The sequence below is a fragment of the Babylonia areolata genome, chromosome 20, assembly GCF_041734735.1.
Source record: "Babylonia areolata isolate BAREFJ2019XMU chromosome 20, ASM4173473v1, whole genome shotgun sequence".
In the NCBI taxonomy this organism is placed as follows: domain Eukaryota; kingdom Metazoa; phylum Mollusca; class Gastropoda; order Neogastropoda; family Buccinidae; genus Babylonia; species Babylonia areolata.
In genome coordinates, this window is record NC_134895.1 from 51019033 (window position 1) to 51031080 (window position 12048).

A 12048-nucleotide genomic window follows, 5' to 3' on the forward strand; every position below is an offset into this window, starting at 1 on the left:
CTGACCTAATTTTCAACACCTCTCCAATAAAGTTTTCACTTGTGCTAGAAACTTTGATGTTGCAAGTTCTCAATTATATTCGTTAAGTGGTAGAAGTCCAGCTTCTCTATATGTTTCCAAATTTGATGCCTGGCTAGGTACACCTAGTGCAAGTTTATAGGCTTTACAATCGAAACTTTCTAACTATTTTAGTAAATAATTTGGGGCACTAAAGTACACTTCTTGACCATATATATATGTAAGTTTTGATCTGATGAGTGCTGTAGACAGGTGAATTAACACACATCCATCCCCCAAGGCTCTTTACGAATGATCTTCAAGACGTTTAAACTTTTTCTTACTTTTGTTAGTATGTAGGTCAAAATGAACACTCCATGTCAGTTTTGTCTTGAGGAAAACTTCCCAAAACTTGACACAATGCTTGTATTCCAAAGGTTCTCCAAGTAGTTTGAAATTTGGTAGCTTAGCAGGGTTGCTTCCGGGATTGAATAACATCATATTGGTTTTATCAGTGAACAATGATAATCCATTTTCAAACATGTATCGCCCAAGGCTATTAAGATCAGCCTGATATAGCATGTGTGTGTGTGTGTGTGTGTTTAAGTGTGTACCTGTTGCATGTGCATGAGTGTGCATACCGGTTTCAATGTGAAATCTTGAGCCATTGTGTCTTCACACAAGGGACTCTTTGGGCTATTCATATGCACAAAAAAGTAATTATTTCCTGCTATCAGTCGGTCACAGTGAGCTCTTGAAGTCAATGGTGAAGTGCTTGCAGCATGTGTGTGTGTGTGTGTGTGTGTGTGTGAGTGTCTGTGTCTGTGGGTATGTCTTTGTGTGTGTCGGTGGGCATTAACTAAAGTCTGAAAGTATGTGGTGAGGAGTAGCTCAATTTCACACACACACACACACACCCACACACACACACACACACAGTGGTTTATATATATAGTTCTCAATCACCCTAAACTAAAGTCTCCACCTTCTTGTCCCATGCCCCCACCCGCCCCCTCCCCTCCCCCTTTCCCATCTACTATCACTTACAATGGAACGCCGTTTAACTGAAGATCATACACACACAGACTGTCAAACAGACAAATGAATTATTTACAAGACCAACACAGCTGTCAGTTCCGCTCCCTCACTCTCCACCCTGTCTCCAATGGCACTACCCCTATCCTGCACATTCCTCACAGTTGTTCATTCCTCATACATAATTGTAGCAAGTTGAGTAAAGCAGATATGATTGTGTGATAGGCTGAATGATCTATGAACATGAATGGTAACATGGCCTATAAAATTGTGAAGTTGGTTTTTTGTGTGCGTGGTGGTGGTGTTGTTTTATTGACTCACTTGTGTAAACAAAGTGAGTCTATGTTTTAACCCGGTGTTCAGTTGTCTGTGTGTCTGTGTATGTGTGTCTGTGGTAAACTTTAACATTGACATTTTCTCTGCAAATACTTTGTCAGCTGACACCAACTTAGGCATAAAAATAGGAAAAATTCAGTTCTTTCCTGTCATCTTGTTTAAAACAATATTTCACCTGTGAGATGGGCACAAAAAAACAACAACAACAAACAAACAAAAAAAACCGCCTAATTATATAAAACTGCATATAAACTGCATTTACTGTTATATTTTTTGTATTCTCTAAACTTGGCACTTTGATCTGATATTCTGACACAACAACAAGAGCAGTCATTATTATCATTTTTTGTTCAAACAGGAACTTCTTTTGCTAATCATGGAAGTTTTATTTATTTTGCAAATGTTTTGGTGCAGAGAGTAAAAAAGGGAAATTACTCTGTAATTAATGCTAGGGGACTTAATTTGCTACAAGTGAGTCTTGAAGGCCTTGCCTCTCTTGTTTTGTTTTGTTTTTGCTTAAGGCTAACAGACTAAGGGATTGCTTAGATTGCTTTTTTTCTTCTCTCTTTTGCCTTTTTCTCGTTCGAAACTGAGTTCTTATTTGTGCATACTAATAAATATAAGAGAGGCTAGCGCTTCGCTGATTCGTGCATCATTCCAACTGCATTGCCTTACAAATTACTGCTGGAACATGAAGTGGTTTACTCACTGCTGAAATGCTGGAGCGCAACATTGCTTTCTGGGAAGCTTTTCTCTCTCTCTCTCTCTCTCTCTCACTCTCTCTCTCTCTGTTGGCAACTGAAGACGAAAGTCATTCTCTGTTTGACTGCCCCATATATTCAGACCTTAGAACCAAATTTCTAAAGAACACAGTCAGAACTCCCTTACGTTCATTGCTCCAGGTAGCAAATGTCCACCAGATGCATAGGTTGTCTAGATGTGTATTCCATTCAATCAACAGAAGAAAGAAAAATCTGAGCCCAGTGTAATTATAATGCGGATCTCTTATTATGTAAGACTAAGTCATATGAAGTCTCATGTAACTAACCATTTATAAGCATGATAAAATGTGGTCAACCTACTTTATAGAAGTGAAACAATTTATGTGTTGTATATGATCACATGTTTTTGTATAGAAGACAAAAATCAGCATTAATGTCAGTATTAAATGAAGTAATTTTTGCATATGGATTACATTATACTGTCAATTAATGTAACGATACTGCTTGGAATGCTTTTTAAAATTGAACTGCAACTTAACCATGTTGTCAACAACACCCCTCCCCGCCCCCACCCCATTGATATGGCCCCCCTGGTATTGTGGCCCAAGGCCGTTGTACATTAACACGTTCGAGTTCAAGTTCTCTGTCTCTCTCTCTCCCTCTCTCTCTCTCACACACACACATGCACGCTCGCACACACACACATTATGTTCTTGTTTGTTAAACATTCAAGACTGTAACTGATGAAATTATTACATAAGGATGAATGGACTAGTATATATATATATATTTAAACATTTCACTATTTCTCCATCCTGAAGATGAAAAAAAAAATTATAATGCAATTGAAATATTTCATTCTTACTGTTCAGCAACAGCTAAATACAGAGTTCTTTGCCACTGAAGCATCTGAACGTGCATCTTTCAGTTTGTTCCACAAGAAGGATCTCTGCATGCGGACAAACCCATACACCACATCCTCTAGGTAGATACTTGACCAGCAGCATAACCCAACACGCTTAGTCAGGGCTGAAGTGCATGCATGTATATCTGCACCAATGACAGCGGAGTCCTTCATCAGAATGTTGCCAGGGGACAACTCTTTATGTTGCTATGGGTTCTTTTCAGTGCACCAAGTGCATACTGCAAACAGGACCTCAGTTCATCGTCTCATCTGACCGACCAGATACTCTTGATTTTCCAGTCAAACATGGGATACTGGTTGAGACCCGGATTCTTCTTCTTCTTCTTCTTCTGCGTTCACTCATATGCACACGAGTGGGCTTTTACGTGTATGACCGTTTTTACCCCGCCATGTAGGCAGCCATACTCCATTTTCGGGGGTGTGCATGTTGGGTATGTTCTTGTTTCCATAACCCACCAAAAGCTGACATGGACTACAGGAATGTTTAACGTGCGTATTTGATCTTCTGCTTGCATATATATACACACGAAGGGGGTTCAGGCACTAGCAGGTCTGCACATATGTTGACCTGGGAGATCGGAAAAATCTCCACCCTTTACCCACCAGGCGCCGTCACCGTGATTCGAACCCAGGACCCTCAGATTGACAGTCCAATGCTTTAACCCCTCGGCTATTGCGCCCGTTGAGACCCGGATTCAAACCCAGACCCTCACTAACACTCTACTGGCTGATAAGCGTCTTAACCATTCTGCCATCGTCCTCCATCCATCTTTTAAACTGACACACACAAAAATCAACACAGATTTAGTTGACCGTGTTAATCATACAGTCCACAGAGGCCTAGTAAAACGCACACAAGGAAAATGACTTCAACCGGACTGAAGGGGGAAGAAGCTCTGATTGATGGCTACTTGCCAGGTAGTAGGACCAGTTCATCTCAGCTGCTTTAGTTAATGTCTTCACCTTGGGTGACATCAGGGAGAGATAAAAAAAAAGAAAAAAAAAGAAAGAAAATAAAAACCACTCCAGATTCTATATTCAAACACATCCACTACATCTCAGTCACCAAGATTCAGTTTCAGTTTCTCAAGGAGGAATCCCTGTGTTTGGACAAATCCATATATGCTACACCACATCTGCTAAGATAAGCAGCATAACCCAACGCGCTTAGTCAGGCCTTGAGTGCATGCATATGTATATATCTATATGTCTGTGTACCTATGACAGTGAAATATCTCCTGCAGAGTTTTGCCAGGGGGACAACACATGATGCCATGGGTTCTTTTTCAGTGTGCCAAGTGCATGCTGCACACAGGACCTCTGTCCATCGTCTCACCCGAATGACCAGACACTCAGTCTGATTTTCCAGTAAAACACGGGAGAAAGGGCAGGGCCAGGATTCAAAAGCAGACCCTCACAGACTGTGCTGGCAGGTAAGCGTCTTAACTCTCTCCGGACAAAGGAATGCTCACGTATTCCTACACAAAACGTATTCGGATTTGGACGAAGGAATGGAATAGCATTCTCTGAAAGTAAAATTCCATCATGTGCTGTACAAGTGATTTTGTGATTAGCCAAGCAAAGTGCGCTATTCTGGGTCACTCCACAATCAAACAGTATGATTGGTCAGCCTGGGATGTGTGGCCCGTCTCGCACACAAGCTGACAAAGTCACTGACCGGTCGTCTGCTCGTGTGCCAGCCTGTTAGCAAAGCGGGCTCTTCTCAGAATGTTGTGAAGCGAACAAGGCAGTGACGGCAACATTTTTGGGTTGCTGAAGTACTTGAAATGCTACAAACTGAAGGGTCGGACATTGAAGAGGTGGATGATGACGAAGAAGAAAGCGAATTTAATGCAGAAAGCGAGCATGGGTATGGTGATTTGGGGTGAAAAATTGGCAATATTTTCTACATATGGCAAAACTGTAAAAATAAGATGAGAAATTTGATTTTTTTTTTTAATGTAATAGCTCAACATGTAATAAACCAGTTCTGAAAGTTTCATTTTCTTACACAGTATTCTGTATTTTTTGTAATTTTTTTCCAAACCCTTACAAATCTGTGGGGAAAAGCAAGGGAGAAAACTTGTCGTCCTGAGTCAGTTAACCATTCTGCCACCTCCCCCCACTCTAAACACACTGAAACACATCCACTGCATCTCAGTCGCTAAACTTCTCTCCATGTCTCCCGTTCCACACATCACACAATCTTTCATGCAAAGCAAACACACCTCCATACATTTCTTAATGCATAGAAAACACACCCTCATACATTCCTTTATGCACAGTGTAAGTTAACACACCTCCCGATGTTACTTTATGCATAGTAAACACTCAATCAGTGACACTTCTTTTTTCTTTTTTTTTCCTTTTTTTTTCTTACAACAATCTAGCTACACTTGACCGTGAAAGAACAGCTGTAATATCATTATCAACAATGCATGGGTCAACTGATTAAAGCATCATCTGCATTTTGAAATTCACCCATGTTTATATCTTTCCCTTGATTTAAGTTCTACTTGTTAAAGTCAAGAGTCCAATACCAGTTGGTGAACATAAATATTTTCCTTGCAGATGCACACAACACCTTGAGAACATGTTTTATCCCAAGTGTTTAACTTCAGTCTAAGTGTTTCACTTCAGTCTATTGCTAGGACCTAACAGTAACAGCCATCTTTGTTTCAGTCTCGGTTGTTAGTGTGGTGTTCTAAAGCACTGAGCATGTGATCATTATAGGTAGTACAATGAGATTTTCAAAACTGCATTTGAGCAGCTGTGTATCTAATGTGTGCTGATGGTGGTGGTGGTGGTGGTGTGTCCATCGAGATCGATGATGATCATCATTGTCATCCAGCTGGGGGATTGGGGGAGGGTGGTGGTGGGGTGGCGTGTGTGTGCTGATACTGAACAATGGACCACTTAAATTATTGATACTGCTTCGAATAAACGAAAACTGATCCAAAAAAAACAAAAAACAACCAAAAACATAACATATAAAATATTTGGTAAAATTCATAACTGCTTCTCACAAAATTATTGATACTGCTTCGAATAAACGAAAACTGACCCCCCCCCCCCCCCCCAAAAAAAAAAAAACAACAACCAAAAACATAACATATAAAATATTTGGTAAAATTCATAACTGCTTCTCACAAAATTATTGATACTGCTTCAAATAAACGAAAACTGATCCCCCCCCCCCAAAAAAAAAAACAACCAAAAACATAACATATAAAATATTTGGTAAAATTCATAACTGCTTCTCACAAAATACTAGATACTGGTAAGTCTCAAAGTTGCTACTTAGACTGTTGTCTAGATTTATAACTTTCAGCAACCTGTCCAGCATCCTCACACAGCCTGTGTGACAGCTAGATTGGTTTATTTATACACCCCCAACATCCTGTCCAGTTTGCCTTCTCCACCACTTCCAATTGCTGAGGAAAGAAATGAAAGTGTTTGAGTTTGCCAAGGGCACACACACACACACACACACACACACACACACACACACACACACACACACAAATGACAGACACACAAATAACAGACACACACAGACAACCAAACCAGGATCAATGCACAGACTCAGTTCATGCACACAAATGTGAGTGAACAGAAGTGTGACTTCATCAACGCCCGATATGCAAATACAAAATCCTTTAGCCAGCTCTGAACACACACACCCATATCCCTTTCACTCGCTTCTCCACTTCTCATGGTTAATTCAAAAAATAAAAACAAACAAACAAACAAACAAAAAAGATTAACTGTCTGCTTTCAACAGTTACATAACAAAAACAGAACTACATTCAGACTGACACTGTGTGTGTGTGTGTGTGTGTGTGTGTGTGTGTGTGTGTGTGTGTGTGTGTGTCTTTGTGCTGCTCTGTGTGTGTATGTGTGTGAGTGTGTGTGTGTGTGTGCGCACGCGTGTGTGTGTGAGTGTGTGTGTGTGTGTGTGTGTGTGCGTGTGTGCGCGTGCGCACGTGCTCTCGCACACATTTGTGCATGTGCATGTATGTGTGCAAGTGTGTGAGTGTGTGTGTGTGTGTGTGTGTGTGTGTGTGTGTGTGTGTGTGTGTGTGTGTGTGTGTGAGTGTGTGTGTGTGTGTGTGTGAGTGTGTGGTGTGGCTCAGTGTGGTGTGGTGTGGTGTGATGTGGTGTGTGTGTGTGTTGGTGGGGGGGAGGGTTGGGGGGGTGTCCTGTGTCTGTGTTGATGTGACTGTATGATTCTGTGTGCTTCTGTGAGTGTGTGAGTGAGTGAGTGAGTGAGTGAGTGAGTGAGAATGTGTGTGTGTGTGTGTGTGTGTGTGTGTGTGTGTGTGTTGCGAGAGTGTGTTTTTGCAAGAGAGTGTGTGTACATGAATGCTTGGGGCATGCTTGTGCATCACACAGACAGGGTTTTTTAAATGCATGCATTTCATCATGATCAATAACACACATCATTAACATGTCATAAACTACCCGTCGATAGCAAAATGTAACTCCATCACTGGATTGCCATCATGTTCCGTTGCCAGTTGACATCAACAACACAAAAAGACACAGTTTCCGTTTCAGTAGCTCAAGGAGGCGTCACTGCATTCGGACAAATCCATACACGCTACACCACATCTGCCAAGCAGATGCCTGACCCAACGCGCTTAGTCAGGCCTTGAGAAAAAAAAGAAAAAAAAAAAAAAGAAAAAAAAAAAAAGAAAAAAAAGAAAAAAGACACAACTTGTCTGCAGAAACTCTGAGACGTCAGTCACCTCCCATCTTTCTACACATCACCCGTATTGTCAAAAGATGTGTGTGACACCATCACCGCTGTGTGGCAGGGTAGGTAACAGGAGGTTTATCAGAACTACATTAAACCTGTCCAACAATGATGATCCCATGACTGACTGAAAGCTGATCAGACTTCCTGGCGCCCTCGAAGGGGAAGGGGCATATTACATGTTCATTACTTTCACCAGGAAGCTCAATTTACAAAACACAAACAAGTGAGACTGAAACTTCCACAGGAAGTATTTGCTGAACCTGGTTTATTTGTAAGTGATCTATAGAATCAGATGTTAAAACGATGAAAATGGGGACTTCAAAAGTTACAGTTTGTTTGAACTGCATGGTAATAAACCTAATTTCATCAGTTGTTTGTGAGGCAAACAAAAAATATTGTATGGCATTAGACCTACTTTCATCAGTTATTTGGGAGGCAAAAGAAAATAAAACCTTACTTTGGAAATGAACATTCTGGAGTACAAAACAACACATTAAATGAAAAAATGTTGCAAGTTTATTAAATGTTGGAAAAAAAATGGCAAGAAGATACTATGCTTTTATTCTACATGCAAAAAAAAAGTGATACTGGACACTTAATTTCTTTTGCCAAATGGAAAGAGAGGCTAGATTTTATAGTCAAATGGAACACTGCAGTGAAACGAATAAATAAACTCAAAGAAGTCAAAAACTTATTTGTTTTCAGATCAGAACATGCCTCAATATTTTTTGCTACAATGTTTTGATGAATATGGACATTGTGGACAGTGACACAAATGTACTTTCTGCACACTCAGCTCTGAGCAGGAGGTACCCTCAGGCAGAAAAAAAACCACCTTCTTCTGATGGGGTCCAAACCTACGTCCCCCCCCCCCCCCAGTTATCAGTTTGCACACTAATCCACTTCGCCACTATGTCTGGCTGTTTTGTTTGCTTTCCTCCTATATTTCAGGCTGCTCTGTGATATATATATATGTATATATATATATATATATATAGAGAGAGAGAGAGAGAGAGAGAGGGAGAGAGAATAACAATGTAGCATTCCGGATCTGGCGTTCTGACAAGTTTTTCAATAACTATTCAGTCACTATCACAATCATAATGGGTCTTGACAGTTGAACACAGGGGTGTCTTTCAAAATAAAATAGCACTTTATAAACATACAGTTGATGTAGGGACTAATAGATCAATGGCCTCAAACTCTTGCCATTCCTTCATCATGGTTCAGATTTGATTGAAATTCTTTCACACTGGTGGTGCAAATGTGGGGACCCTCCACTCCTCAGGAGGAAACTATGTGAGTGGCCCTGGCGACAGTTTTGGTTGTTGCTGCTGTAGCAGAACTAGCAGTGGTACTGAGAAATCTATATTATCGGCTGTCATAACTAACACCAGTTGACATGGTGTGTGCAATGCTGTGGGAATTATAAATAAGATGGAAACAAAAAAAAAATCAGCATATCAGTATAAGGGCAAGTCCGGCACTTCCTTTTGTGAGGAAGTGTCTGGATTTGTTCCCATCTACCTTTTACTTCCCTGTGTGCAAGCTGAATCGGTAGCATAAGCAGCACTGACTTGAAGTTGTGTACCTTGTGAATGGAGAGAGTTACCACTCTTTACTATTTGTTAATCATTTCATCTCCTGACCTCATTATTTGTTAATTTCAAGTTGAAAAACCACCGAGGCAACCATGTGTTTGTTCTGTATTGTCCATGTGTTCTGTGTGGCTTGTTCAGGATTAAAGAGGCTATGCCAGTCTTGAATAAAAGCTAATTTGTGTTTGCACATTTCCTCTGTCTTTGCTGCTGTGTGCACATGTCACATGATCGGTATAAGGACAGGCCCGGTGCTTCTTTCTTTTTTTTTTTTGAGGAAATGTCTGGATTTGTTCCCATGTACCTTTTATTTATCTGTGTTCTAGCTGAATCGGTAGCGTAAGCAGCACTGACTTGAAGTTGTGTACCTTGTGAATGGAGAGAGTTACCACTCTTTACTATTCAGTATTTGTTAATCATTTCATCTCATGACCTCATTATTTGTTAATTTCAAGTTGAAAAACCACCGAGGCAACCATGTGTTTGTTCTGTATTGTCCATGTGTTCTGTGTGGCTTGTTCAGGATTAAAGAGGCTATGCCAGTCTTGAATAAAAGCTAATTTGTGTTTGCATATTTCTTCTGTCTTTGCTGCTGTGTGCACATGTCACATGATCGGTACAAGGACAGGCCTGGCGCTTCCCTTTTTTGAGGAAATGTCTGGATTTGTTCCAATGTACCTTTTATTTATCTGTGTGCTAGCTGAATCGGTAGTGTAAGCAGCACTGACTTGAAGTTGTGTACCTTGTGAATGCAGAGAGTTATCACTCTTTACTATTTGTTCATTTCATCTCCTTACCTCATTATTTGTTAATTTTAATATTTAATGTACTTTCATATTACTATTTGCATCGACATCTTCCTCATCAACTGTAGAAAGAATTGCCCAAAAGTCAGTAATCATAGTGACCTCAGTTTCAATTTCTCTCTACTTCCATGCTTGCTTTCTGTTCCTACCAAAGTCTTGTCGGCAGGTTCTTCATGAGGGGCTGTCATTGGAGGGATATTGTGGTGATCTTGAGCAGGGAGATCAACTTTCACTAAGTCTGGCTCCTCTACAAAGCAAGTATTGTCATCAGTAAGGAGCTTAGTATGTGGTATCCTGGTATATTTTGAATTACAAGTGCTTCTGAACATCACCAAAGTGACTCAGCAGGAGTGCAAGGTCTCCTCCATTGTGTGGACTGCTGGTAACGTAACATCAAAAGTTCTCTGTGGGCTGCTGGCATTAACATAGCGGCAGATGAACTTTGTGTGACTGTATATGGGGGCTTCATAACGAGTGGCGTGGAAGTAATATTACTGAACTGAACTGCTGCACAGATGATAGGACATCAAAATGAAATAACCAGAGAAACATATTTGATTGTGGAATGCTGGACAATGCTGGTGCATTCTGAACCTTTTCCATCTAAAAATAATAAACAAATATATATATATATATATATAATTTTAATATCATGTATCAAAGCCTGTTCCACTACAATTTGCCTAAGTTCTAGGATGCATTACACATATCTTAAGATCAATATGATCATAATGTTAATCACTCGATGTTTGCATCTCTGATAATGTTAGAATATGTAACCTATTCATCTGGCCTACTTTCACTTTTAGTGAATTGTTTTATTTTCCACATTGACATTGACTAACATCGGACAGCGATTAATCTCGCCTGAACTATAACCATAATTACTCTCACTAGTATATTTTCTCCTGACAGTTGTAAGACTTAAGGTATGTCACAAGTCCAACAGTTTCGCTTACTTGTCACCAACAAGGAAGTTAATCTGTGACAAAATAGTTCATTTCGGAGAGGGAAAAACTTTCATTTATTTACTTACTGAAGAGCAAACGACATGTGGTTATCGTCTTGATGGTATATACAATTAATCAAATATATCAGCATCAAATTTACCTTCTGTTACTGCTTCCTTCGAGCTCCAATTCACTCAGCAGACATAACCGAACACCACCAGATGACTGTCGGTGTCACACACGACGAGTGCACTCGCATTCATCCCACACAAGCAGGAAGTAAACTGCCACTCAAGATATTTAGTTGGATCGACTGGTGGATTGTTTCAGTTTGTTTTAACCACCTAATGTAGAGGACGTAAATCGTTGACCGTATCTATTAAATATAATTAATGGGATTTTTAATAATAATTCTAACAGTTGTCCTTGTCCTTTTATGTTGGTGATAGCTCGCGAGAATAACTGATTTCAGAAGAGAGTTGTCTGCTCACAACGTCAGAATGACTTCGAGCGGAAAAAACGAATCAAACTTTGAACAGCACTTTTTCTTTTGTCTGTACTGCCTTCACTTGCCGAAGAGAAAAATAAGATACCGTACATCTGTCTCTATTCTTTTCTATGTACCAACTTTATCATCCCCATAAAAAAAAACAAAAAAGGCCTATACTTCCATTTTGTTAAGACCAAAACACGATATCCGGTTCGCCATTCGAACAAGGAAGTTGGAGCTGCATGTAGGCATACATATGAATAGACAATAAATATAACCAGAAGCGCTTCAAAATTTCCCTATCCTATCGAGGGAAAACAACTGAAAATTCAATACACCATTCACACGCATGCATACACTCATGCACGTGCGAGCGCACACACACATGAAAAAAACTTGACAAACAACAACAAAAAACCAGCTTCAT

General features: G+C 40.1%; 1 protein-coding gene across 1 annotated transcript in view; it reads right to left on the bottom strand.

Moving 5' to 3' along the window:
- LOC143294701 (tyrosine-protein kinase fyna-like) overlaps positions 1–11791 on the bottom strand; it is a 67745-nt gene extending 55954 nt beyond the window's left edge. Inside the window, exon 1 of the mRNA XM_076606106.1 lies at positions 11292–11791. The gene's annotated coding sequence lies outside the window, so the exon portion shown is untranslated. The remainder of the gene's footprint in view (positions 1–11291) is intronic.
- Positions 11792–12048: the final 257 nt, after the last annotated feature.